The sequence below is a fragment of the Dermacentor silvarum genome, chromosome 5, assembly GCF_013339745.2.
Source record: "Dermacentor silvarum isolate Dsil-2018 chromosome 5, BIME_Dsil_1.4, whole genome shotgun sequence".
NCBI classification, from domain to species: Eukaryota; Metazoa; Arthropoda; class Arachnida; order Ixodida; family Ixodidae; genus Dermacentor; species Dermacentor silvarum.
This window is the reverse complement of record NC_051158.1, coordinates 89,159,950-89,171,488: the sequence shown is the minus strand read 5'-3', so window position 1 is coordinate 89,171,488 and position 11,539 is coordinate 89,159,950. Positions and strand designations below refer to the sequence as shown.

General features: G+C 41.8%; 1 protein-coding gene and 1 long non-coding RNA gene across 9 annotated transcripts in view; one reads left to right on the top strand and one right to left on the bottom strand.

The window, feature by feature from the left end:
• LOC119453576 (neurofilament heavy polypeptide-like) overlaps window positions 1–11,539 on the top strand; it is a 512,698-nt gene that overhangs the window by 36,649 nt on the left and 464,510 nt on the right. The window lies entirely within an intron of this gene.
• On the bottom strand, window positions 116–7,431 carry LOC125945887 (uncharacterized). 8 transcript variants are annotated; one of them, XR_007467185.1, is made up of 6 exons: window positions 7,336–7,431; window positions 6,839–6,940; window positions 6,342–6,443; window positions 5,846–5,947; window positions 1,557–1,658; window positions 116–174 (listed from the first exon to the last, which is right to left on the bottom strand). It is a non-coding gene; the product is annotated as an uncharacterized LOC125945887 (long non-coding RNA). The 8 variants fall into 8 exon arrangements; XR_007467184.1 differs by lacking the exon at window positions 116–174 and adding an exon at window positions 567–658; XR_007467187.1 differs by lacking the exons at window positions 116–174; window positions 1,557–1,658 and adding exons at window positions 655–664; window positions 1,060–1,161.

Sequence of the window (11,539 nt, the reverse complement as noted above, 5' to 3'; positions counted from 1 at the left end):
TGTGGCAGATACTCATACGGACAGATAAAAAAGCTAGTATAACCAATGAAAAGTGTTTCGAAATGGTACTCACCAAAGCACGTCGGTTTGTTGTTGATAAGCTTGCATTCTTGTCCTTCGCATTGCATTCTGCGGTTTTTGTGGAATCACATGGTTGTGGCGGCTTTTCTGGAACTAATGAACGAAACAATAATTATATGGTTTTCCTATGGAAGCTCGTACGTGAAGGGTTCATTTTACGTGCGCATAACATTGTGCGAACATGCGAAGTTTTGCGCTACTCCATGAGAATGTGAATAATTATGAATAAAACTGAAACTAAAATTTACCACTGTATGTTGCGACACTGTCTTTTACAATTCACTATTTGCGCTGTATGCTAGCATTTTCTTTTGTTCTCGTCACCGAACTCTTTGGTTTGGGGAAATATGAGCTGTACTGAAATCATAGCAACAGCAGCGAATTGGCGACACTTATAGCAAAATGTGATGTGGCAGATACTCATACGACAGATAAAAAAAACTAGTATAACCAATTAAAAGTGTTTCGAAATGGTACTCACCAAAGCACGTCGGTTTGTTGTTGATAAGCTTGCATTCTTGTCCCTTCGCATTGCATTCTGCGGTTTTTGTGGAATCACATGGTTGTGGCGGCTTGTCTGGAACTAATGAACGAAACAATATTATATGGTTTTTCTATGGAAGCTCATACTGTGAAGGGTTCATTTTACGTGCGCATAACAGTTGTGCGAACATGCGAAGTTTTGCGCTACTCCATGAGAACGTGAATAGTTATGAATAAAACTGAAACTAAAATTTACCACTGTATGTTGCGACACTGTCTTTTACAATTCACTTTTTGCGCTGTATAGCTAGCATTTTCATTTTTGTTCTCGTCACCGAACTCTTTCTGGTTTGGGGAAATATGAGCTGTACTGAAATCATAGCAACAGCAGCGAATTGGCGACACTTCTAGCAAAATGTGATGTGCAGATGACTCATACGGACAGATAAATAAACTAGGTATAACCAATGAAAAGTGTTTCGAAATGGTACTCACCAAAGCACGTCGGTTTGTTGTTGATAAGCTTGCATTCTTGTCCCTTCGCATTGCATTCTGCGGTTTTTGTGGAATCACATGGTTGTGGCGGCTTTTCTGGAACTAATGAACGAAACAATAATTATATGGTTTTCCTATGGAAGCTCGTACGTGAAGGGTTCATTTTACGTGCGCATAACAATTGTGCGAAACATGCGAAGTTTTGCGCTACTCCATGAGAATGTAATAGTTATGAATAAAACTGAAACTAAAATTTACCACTGTATGTTGCGACACTGTCTTTTACAATTCACTATTTGCGCTGTATAGCTAGCATTTTCATTTTTGTTCTCGTCACCGAACTCTTTCTGGTTTGGGGAAATATGAGCTGTACTGAAATCATAGCAACAGCAGCGAATTGGCGACACTTCTAGCAAAATGTGATGTGGCAGATACTCATACCGACAGATAAAAAAAACTAGTATAACCAATGAAAAGTGTTTCGAAATAGTACTCACCAAAGCACGTCGGTTTGTTGTCGATAAGCTTGCATTCTTGTCCCTTCGCATTGCATTCTGCGGTTTTTGTGGAATCACATGGTTGTGGCGGCTTTTCTGGAACTAATGAACGAAACAATAATTATATGGTTTTCCTATGGAAGCTCCTACGTGAAGGGTTCATTTTACGTGCGCATAACAATTGTGCGAACATGCGAAGTTTTGCGCTACTCCATGAGAATGTGAATAATTATGAATAAAACTGAAACTAAAATTTACCACTGTATGTTGCGACACTGTCTTTTACAATTCACTATTTGCGCTGTATAGCTAGCATTTTCATTTTTGTTCTCGTCACCGAACTCTTTCTGGTTTGGGGAAATATGAGCTGTACTGAAATCATAGCAACAGCAGCGAATTGGCGACACTTCTAGCAAAATGTGATGTGGCAGATACTCATACGGACAGATAAAAAAAAACTAGTATAACCAATGAAAAGTGTTTCGAAATGGTACTCACAAAGCACGTCGGTTTGTTGTTGATAAGTTTGCATTCTTGTCCCTTCGCATTGCATTCTGCGGTTTTTGTGGAATCACATGGTTGTGGCGTCTTTCTGGAACTAATGAACGAAACAATTAATTATATGGTTTTCTATGGAAGCTCATACGTGAAGGGTTCATTTTACGTGCGCATAACATTGTGCGAACATGCGAAGTTTTGCGCTACTCCATGAGAATGTGAATATTATGAATAAAACTGAAACTAAAATTTACCACTGTATGTTGCGACACTGTCTTTTACAATTCACCTATTGCGCTGTATAGCTAGCATTTTCATTTTTGTTCTCGTCACCGAACTCTTTCTGGTTTGGGGAAATATGAGCTGTACTGAAATCATAGCAACAGCAGCGAATTGGCGACACTTCTAGCAAAATGTGATGTGGCAGTACTCATACGGACAGATAATCGCCGACGAGTGTAACCCATTGCGCCACAAACGCATTCGCAGAGAGCTACCACAGAACGCGCTTATATATTAAACACTCCTCAGTGGAACCCGCGCTCTTGCTCGGGGCGGTTGCCGCGCCTATGAGCGAAAAAGAGAAGTATGAGCTAAAGCCCGAATACATGAAGCGAACTTCTCTTTTGACGAACTTCACGCGTGAAATGTTTGCGGTGTTGCAATACTTGCGGATAGCAACAAACGCTTCGAACTGAATTTGGGCGTTGTCCTTGTAGAATTGGCAAATGCTGCGACAGTCTAAGGACTTCGACGGACAGGAGTCTATGGATAACCTTGGTAGTTTTAGAGATCGTTAAACGGTCTATAGCGAAGTGATGCCAAGCCTTCTATCGGGGAATCGCAGATGTGGCCTTTGAGATCAGAAGATTCTCTATGCTTGTCTGTTTACTCGCGATCAGCGGCTAGGGATAAAAAATGCGATTCTGAGAGATCTTTCTAGGAACTACCAACGGTGAAGAGACATGCAAACACGCAACACCAACGCGATGAAAAGTGTTGGGACCGAAACTAGTGCCTCCATGGCTGCGAAATGGCGGCGGCATGCGCTACGACGAAAAATGTTTGGACAGGCAATGGCGGCGGACGGCAATTTCTTGAAGCGGCCGTCGGAACGTCACCACGACGGTTTATTCGCTCAGCCGGCCTTACGCGCACTGACAGTGACGCTCGGTGGTCTCAGTACTAACAAAGCTCGATCCAGCATCGAAGGGACGGTTTGTGGCGTGTTGATGGCATCCGCAATAGCTTGAAAATGTTTCTGAGTTGATGCGGAAGCTTGATTCTTGTCGTGCTTTGTCTTGGCGTTGTATTAGTGTGTCTTCGCTTCATTGTCTTTCTTGTGCTGTTGTGCAATCACATGCAGTTCCATACTGGCACACTGCTTTTACTGTCATCGACTAAGGTAGTGATGGATGAACAATGCACCAGGATCAGCGTTTTTCCTCTGGAAGCTCGTACGTGAAGGGTTCATTACGTGCGCATAACAATTGTGCGAACATGCGAAGTTTTGCGCTACTCCATGAGAATGTGAATAATTATGAATAAAACTGAAACTAAAATTTACCACTGTATGTTGCGACACTGTTTTTTACAATTCACTATTTGCGCTGTATAGCTAGCATTTTCATTTTTGTTCTCGTCACCGAACTCTTTCCGGTTTGGGGAAATATGAGCTGTACTGAAATCATAGCAACAGTATCAAATTGGCGACACTTCTAGCAAAATGTGATGTGGCAGATACTCATACGGACAGATTAAAAAACAAGTTGAACCAATGAAAAGTGTTTCGAAATGGTGCTCACGAAAGCACGTCGGTGTGTAGTTGATAAGCTTGCATTCTTGTCCCTTCGCATTGCATTCTGCGGTTTTTGTGGAATCACATGGTTTTGGCGGCTTTTCTGGAACTAATGAACGAAACAATAATTATATGATTTTCATATGGAAGCTCATACGTGAAGGGTTCATTTTACGTGCGCATAACAATTGTGCGAACATGCGAAGTTTGGCGCAACTCCATGACAATGTGAATAATTATGAATAAAACTAAAACTAAAATTTACCACTGTATGTTGCGACACTGTCTTTTACAATTCACAATTTGCGCTGTATAGCTAGCATTTTCATTTTTGTTCTCGTCACCGAACTCTTTCTGGTTTAAGGTAATACGAGCTGTACTGAAATCATAGCAACAGCACCGAATTGGCGACACTTCTAGCAAAATGTGATGTGGCAGATACTCATACGGACAGATTAAAAAACAAGTTGAACCAATGAAAAGTGTTTCGAAATGGTGCTCACCAAAGCACGTCGGTTTGTTGTTGATAAGCTTGCATTCTTGTCCCTTCGCATTGCATTCTGCGGTTTTTGTGGAATCACATGGTTGTGGCGGCTTTTCTGGAACTAATGAACGAAACAATAATTATATGGTTTTCCTATGGAAGCTCGTACGTGAAGGGTTCATTTTACGTGCGCATAACAATTGTGCGAACATGCGAAGTTTTGCGCTACTCCATGAGAATGTGAATAATTATGAATAAAACTGAAACTAAAATTTACCACTGTATGTTGCGACACTGTCTTTTACAATTCACTATTTGCGCTGTATAGCTAGCATTTTCATTTTTGTTCTCGTCACCGAACTCTTTCTGGTTTGGGGAAATATGAGCTGTACTGAAATCATAGCAACAGCAGCGAATTGGCGACACTTCTAGCAAAATGTGATGTGGCAGATACTCATACGCACACATAAAAAAACTAGTATAACCAAAGAAAAGTGTTTCGAAATGGTACTCACCAAAGCACGTTGGTTTGTTGTCGATAAGCTTGCATTCTTGTCCCTTCGCATTGCATTCTGCGGTTTTTGTGGAATCACATGGTTGTGGCGGCTTTTCTGGAACTAATGAACGAAACAATAATTATATGGTTTTCTTATGGAAGGTCGTACGTGAAGGGTTCATTTTACGTGCGCATAACAATTGTGCGAACGTGCGAAGTTTTGCGCTACTCCATGAGAATGTGAATAATTATGAATAAAACTGAAACTAAAATTTACCACTGTATGTTGCGACACTGTCTTTTACAATTCACTATTTGCGCTGTATAGCTAGCAGTTTCATTTTTGTTCTCGTCACCGAACTCTTTCTGGTTTGGGGAAATATGAGCTGTACTGAAATCATAGCAACAGCAGCGAATTGGCGACACTTCTAGCAAAATGTGATGAGGCAGATACTCATACTGACAGATAAAAAAAACTAGTATAACCAATGAAAAGTGTTTCGAAATAGTACTCACCAAAGCACGTCGGTTTGTTGTTGATAAGCTTGCATTCTTGTCCCTTCGCATTGCATTCTGCGGTTTTTGTGGAATCACATGGTTGTGGCGGCTTTTCTGGAACTAATGAACGAAACAATAATTATGTGGTTTTCTTATGGAAGCTCAAACGTGAAGGGTTCATTTTACGTGCGCATCAGAATTGTGCGAACATGCGAAGTTTTGCGCTACTCCATGAGAATGTGAATAATTATGAATAAAACTGAAACTAAAATTTACCACTGTATGTTGCGACACTGTCATTTAGAATTCACTATTTGCGCTGTATAGCTAGCATTTTCATTTTTGTTCTCGTCACCGAACTCTGTCTGGTTTGGGGAAATATCAGCTGTACTGAAATCATAGCAACAGCAGCGAATTGGTGACACTTCCAGCAAAATGTGATGTGGCAGATACTCATACGGACAGATAAAAAAAACTAGTATAACCAATTAAAAGTGTTTCGAAATGGTACTCACCAAAGCACGTCGGTTTGTTGTTGATAAGTTTGCATTCTTGTCCCTTCGCATTGCATTCTGCGGTTTTTGTGGAATCACATGGTTGTGGCGTCTTGTCTGGAACTAATGAACGAAACAATTATTATATGGTTTTTCTATGGAAGCTCATATGTGAAGGGTTCATTTTACGTGCGCATAACAGTTGTGCGAACATGCGAAGTTTTGCGCTACTCCATGAGAACGTGAATAGTTATGAATAAAACTGAAACTAAAATTTACCACTGTATGTGGCGACACTGTCTTTTACAATTCACTTTTTGCGCTGTATAGCAAGCATTTTCATTTTTGTTCTCGTCACCGAACTCTTTCTGGTTTGGGGAAATATGAGCTGTACTGAAATCATAGCAACAGCAGCGAATTGGCGACACTTCTAGCAAAATGTGATGTGCCAGATGCTCATACGGACAGATAAATTAACTGGTATAACCAATGAAAAGTGTTTCGAAATGGTACTCACCAAAGCACGTCGGTTTGTTGTTGATAAGCTTGCATTCTTGTCCCTTCGCATTGCATTCTGCGGTTTTTGTGGAATCACATGGTTGTGGCGGCTTTTCTGGAACTAATGAACGAAACAATAATTATGTGGTTTTCTTATGGAAGCTCAAACGTGAAGGGTTCATTTTACGTGTGCATAACAATTGTGCGAACATGCGAAGTCTTGCGCTACTCCATGAGAATGTGAATAATTATGAATAAAACTGAAACTAAAATTTACCAATGTATGTTGCGACACTGTCTTTTACAATTCACTATTTGTGCTGTATAGCTAGCATTTTCATTTTTGTTCTCGTCACCGAACTCTTTCTGGTTTGGGGAAATATGAGCTGTACTGAAATCATAGCAACAGCAGCGAATTGGCGACACTTCTAGCAAAATGTGATGTGGCAGATACTCATACGGACAGATAAAAAAAACTAGTATAACCAATGAAAAGTGTTTCGAAATGGTACTCACCAAAGCACGTCGGTTTGTTGTCGATAAGCTTGCATTCTTGTCCCTTCGCATTGCATTCTGCGGTTTTTGTGGAATCACATGGTTGTGGCGGCTTTTCTGGAACTAGTGAACGAAACAATAATTATATGGTTTTCCTATGGAAGCTCGTACGTGAAGGGTTCATTTTACGTGCGCATAACAATTGTGCAAACATGCGAAGTTTTGCGCTACTCCATGAGAATGTCAATAGTTATGAATAAAACTGAAACTAAAATTTACCACTGTATGTAGCGACACTGTCTTTTACAATTCACTATTTGCGCTGTATAGCTAGCATTTTCATTTTTGTTCTCGTCACCGAACTCTTTCTGGTTTGGGGAAATATGAGCTGTACTGAAATCATAGCAACAGCAGCGAATTGGCGACACTTCTAGCAAAATGTGATGTGGCAGATACTCATACCGACAGATAAAAAAAAACAGTATAACCAATGAAAAGTGTTTCGAAATAGTACTAACCAAAGCACGTCGGTTTGTTGTCGATAAGCTTGCATTCTTGTCCCTTCGCATTGCATTCTGCGGTTTTTGTGGAATCACATGGTTGTGGCGGCTTTTCTGGAACTAATAAACGAAACAATAATTATATGGTTTTCCTATGGAAGGTCCTACGTGAAGGGTTCATTTTAAGTGCGCATAACAATTGTGCGAACATGCGAAGTTTTGCGCTACTCCATGAGAATGTGAATAATTATGAATAAAACTGAAACTAAAATTTACCACTGTATGTTGCGACACTGTCTTTTACAATTCACTATTTGCGCTGTATAGCTAGCATTTTCATTTTTGTTCTCGTCACCGAACTCTTTCTGGTTTGGGAAATATGAGCTGTACTGAAATCATAGCAACAGCAGCGAATTGGCGACACTTCTAGCAAAATGTGATGTGGCAGATACTCATACGGACAGATAAAAAAAAACTAGTATAACCAATGAAAAGTGTTTCGAAATGGTACTCACCAAAGCACGTCGGTTTGTTATCGATAAGCTTGCATTCTTGTCCCTTCGCATTGCATTCTGCGGTTTTTGTGAAATCACATGGTTGTGGCGGCTTTTCTGGAACTAATGAACGAAACAATAATTATATGGTTTTCTTATGGAAGGTCGTACGTGAAGGGTTCATTTTACGTGCGCATAACAATTGTGCGAACGTGCGAAGTTCTGCGCTACTCCATGAGAATGTGAATAATTATGAATAAAACTGAAACTAAAATTTTCCACTGTATGTTGCGAAACTGTCTTTTACAATTCACTATTTGCGCTGTATAGCTAGCAGTTTCATTTTTTTCTCGTCACCGAACTCTTTCTGGTTTGGTAAAATATGAGCTGTACTGAAATCATAGCAACAGCAGCGAATTGGCGACACTTCTAGCAAAATGTGATGAGGCAGATACTCATACTGACAGATAAAAAAAAATAGTATAACCAATGAAAAGTGTTTCGAAATAGTACTCACCAAAGCACGTCGGTTTGTTGTTGATAAGCTTGCATTCTTGTCCCTTCGCATTGCATTCTGCGGTTTTTGTGGAATCACATGGTTGTGGCGGCTTTTCTGGAACTAATGAACGAAACAATAATTATGTGGTTTTCTTATGGAAGCTCAAACGTGAAGGGTTCATTTTACGTGCGCATAACAATTGTGCGAACATGCGAAGTTTTGCGCTACTCCATGAGAATGTCAATAATTATGAATAAAACTGAAACTAAAATTTACCACTGTATGTTGCGACACTGTCTTTTACAATTCACTATTTGCGCTGTATAGCTAGCATTTTCATTTTTGTTCTCGTCACCGAACTCTTTCTGGTTTGGGGAAATATGAGCTGTACTGAAATCATAGCAACAGCAGCGAATTGGCGACACTTCTAGCAAAATGTGATGTGGCAGATACTCATACGGACAGATAAAAAAAACCAGTATAACCAATGAAAAGTGTTTCGAAATGGTACTCACCAAAGCACGTCGGTTTGTTGTTGATAAGTTTGCATTCTTGTCCCTTCGCATTGCATTCTGCGGTTTTTGTGGAATCACATGGTTGTGGCGGCTTTTCTGGAACTAATGAACGAAACAATAATTATATGATTTTCATATGGAAGCTCATACGTGAAGGGTTCATTTTACGTGCGCATAACAATTGTGCGAACATGCGAAGTTTGGCGCAACTCCATGACAATGTGAATAAGTATGAATAAAACTAAAACTAAAATTTACCACTGTATGTTGCGACACTGTCTTTTACAATTCACAATTTGCGCTGTATAGCTAGCATTTTCATTTTTGTTCTCGTCACCGAACTCTTTCTGGTTTAGGGTAATACGAGCTGTACTGAAATCATAGCAACAGCACCGAATTGGCGACACTTCTAGCAAAATGTGATGTGGCAGATACTCATACGGACAGATTAAAAATCAAGTTGAACCAATGAAAAGTGTTTCGAAATGGTGCTCACCAAAGCACGTCGGTTTGTTGTTGATAAGCTTGCATTCTTTTTCCTTCGCATTGCATTCTGCGGTTTTTGTGGAATCACATGGTTGTGGCGGCTTTTCTGGAACTAATGAACGAAACAATAATTATATGGTTTTCCTATGGAAGCTCGTACGTGAAGGGTTCATTTTACGTGCGCATAACAATTGTGCGAACATGCGAAGTTTTGCGCTACTCCATGAGAATGTGAATAATTATGAATAAAACTGAAACTAAATCTTACCACTGTATGTTGCGACATTGTCTTTTACAATTCACTATTTGCGCTGTATAGCTAGCATTTTCATTTTTGTTCTCGTCACCGAACTCTTTCTGGTTTGGGGAAATATGAGCTGTACTGAAATCATAGCACCAGCACCGAATTGGCAACACTTCTAGCAAAATGTGATGTGGCAGATACTCATACGGACAGATAAAAAAAGCTAGTATAACCAATGAAAAGTGTTTCGAAATGGTACTCACCAAAGCACGTCGGTTTGTTGTTGATAAGCTTGCATTCTTGTCCCTTCGCATTGCATTCTGCGGTTTTTGTGGAATCACATGGTTGTGGCGTCTTGTCTGGAACTAATGAGCGAAACAATAATTATATGGTTTTCCTATGGAAGCTCGTACGTGAAGGGTTCATTTTACGTGCGCATAACAATTGTGCGAACATGCGAAGTTTTGCGCTACTCCATGAGAATGTGAATAATTATGAATAAAACTGAAACTAAAATTTACCACTGTAGATTGCGACACTGTCTTTTACAATTCACTATTTGCGCTGTATAGCTGTCATAATATATTGCACGCGGGAGTGACAAACACAAACATATGAAGACAGTGTGCCGTGCGGTGGCGAAGAGGACAACGACTCTTGGCCAATACCCATGAGTGGGTATGTACTTTAAGGTCGTCATCATCATCATCGACACCGACTGGTGAACGTCGACAGTGGCGCCTCAAAAAGCGTGGCTCGAGGTAGCGTGGCCCGTGGCGTGAGCAGTGCGCGAGGTTCGGCGTTCGACGGCACAGAGCTTCCTCGCTGGGCGTCCGGCCCATAGGAGCTATCGCCACCCGCGCCGCTACGTCTGCACCACAATCAAAGCTGTCACCAGCTGAGGGGCCACCTCGTCCAGTTCTTGCGCTGGGCAACTGGTCCAGGAGGGCTGGCGGTCCTGAGCCTGGCTGTTCGAGCGTTCGGGTGAGCGGCCACAGGGTTACCTCGTCCAGTTCTTCCGCTGGGCAACTGGTCCAGGAGGGCTGGCGGTCCTGAGCCTGGCTGATCGAGCGTTCGGGTGAGCGGCCACGGGGCTACCTCGCCAGCTGTGGACGTGACTTGGTGGGCTGCCGCAGTGTTCTCCGGAACACAAACCCCGCCATCGGCTAACCGGGCACGCGGAGGCTCCGGTACATCGACTGTGGCGCAGGGCCACCTGAGCTTCACGAGGCGATCCAACCCTGTTGTCCGACACCGGTTTCTCGACGTCTCCGACATGGCGACACCTGTTTCTACATGAACTGTAGGCAGACTGCATTTAACTAGCCTATATATATCTGCATGTCTTCTAGAGCGTAGTTTAGGGAACTGTTACGTGTGTGCTGTTCATTGTATTACGTGTCCAATACAAGTCTGATGTGTGTTTGTGCTTCGGCGTGCTGCTTCTATCTCTTTCTGGAGTGATCCTGCACCCAATAACATCACAAACTGGCGAGCCTGCCAGGATTCACTCGTAAAATCAGTGAAAGAGGGCAGTTTCGCTTGAGCGCAGACACACATTAGTAGACGGCACCATGGATTTAGAGAAACTCGCCGCTATAGGACTCCAACTAGGATTGTCAGGCGCAGAACTTCACAGATGGATTGAGGCCGAACAGGCAAAACAAAAAAGCGAGAGAGCTGCGGAGCGAGAGGCCATCAAGGAGGCTGCTGAATTAGCGCGCTTAGCTGACGAGAGGCAAGCTTGAGATCCTCCAGCTAAAGCTACAGCTTCAGGAAGGAGCTCGGAATGTGCCGGCACAGGCTTCTGAAATTTTGCCTGCGCCCAGCACTTCCTCAGTTATCCCTCAATCCACAGAAGCTACTTCCTTTGTTTGACGAGAAACGCGATGATTTGCACGCGTATTTACAGCGATTTGAGCGCGTAGCAACACGGCAAGATTGGCCACAAGAAAAATGGGCTCTTGCTGTGAGCATGTGTCTA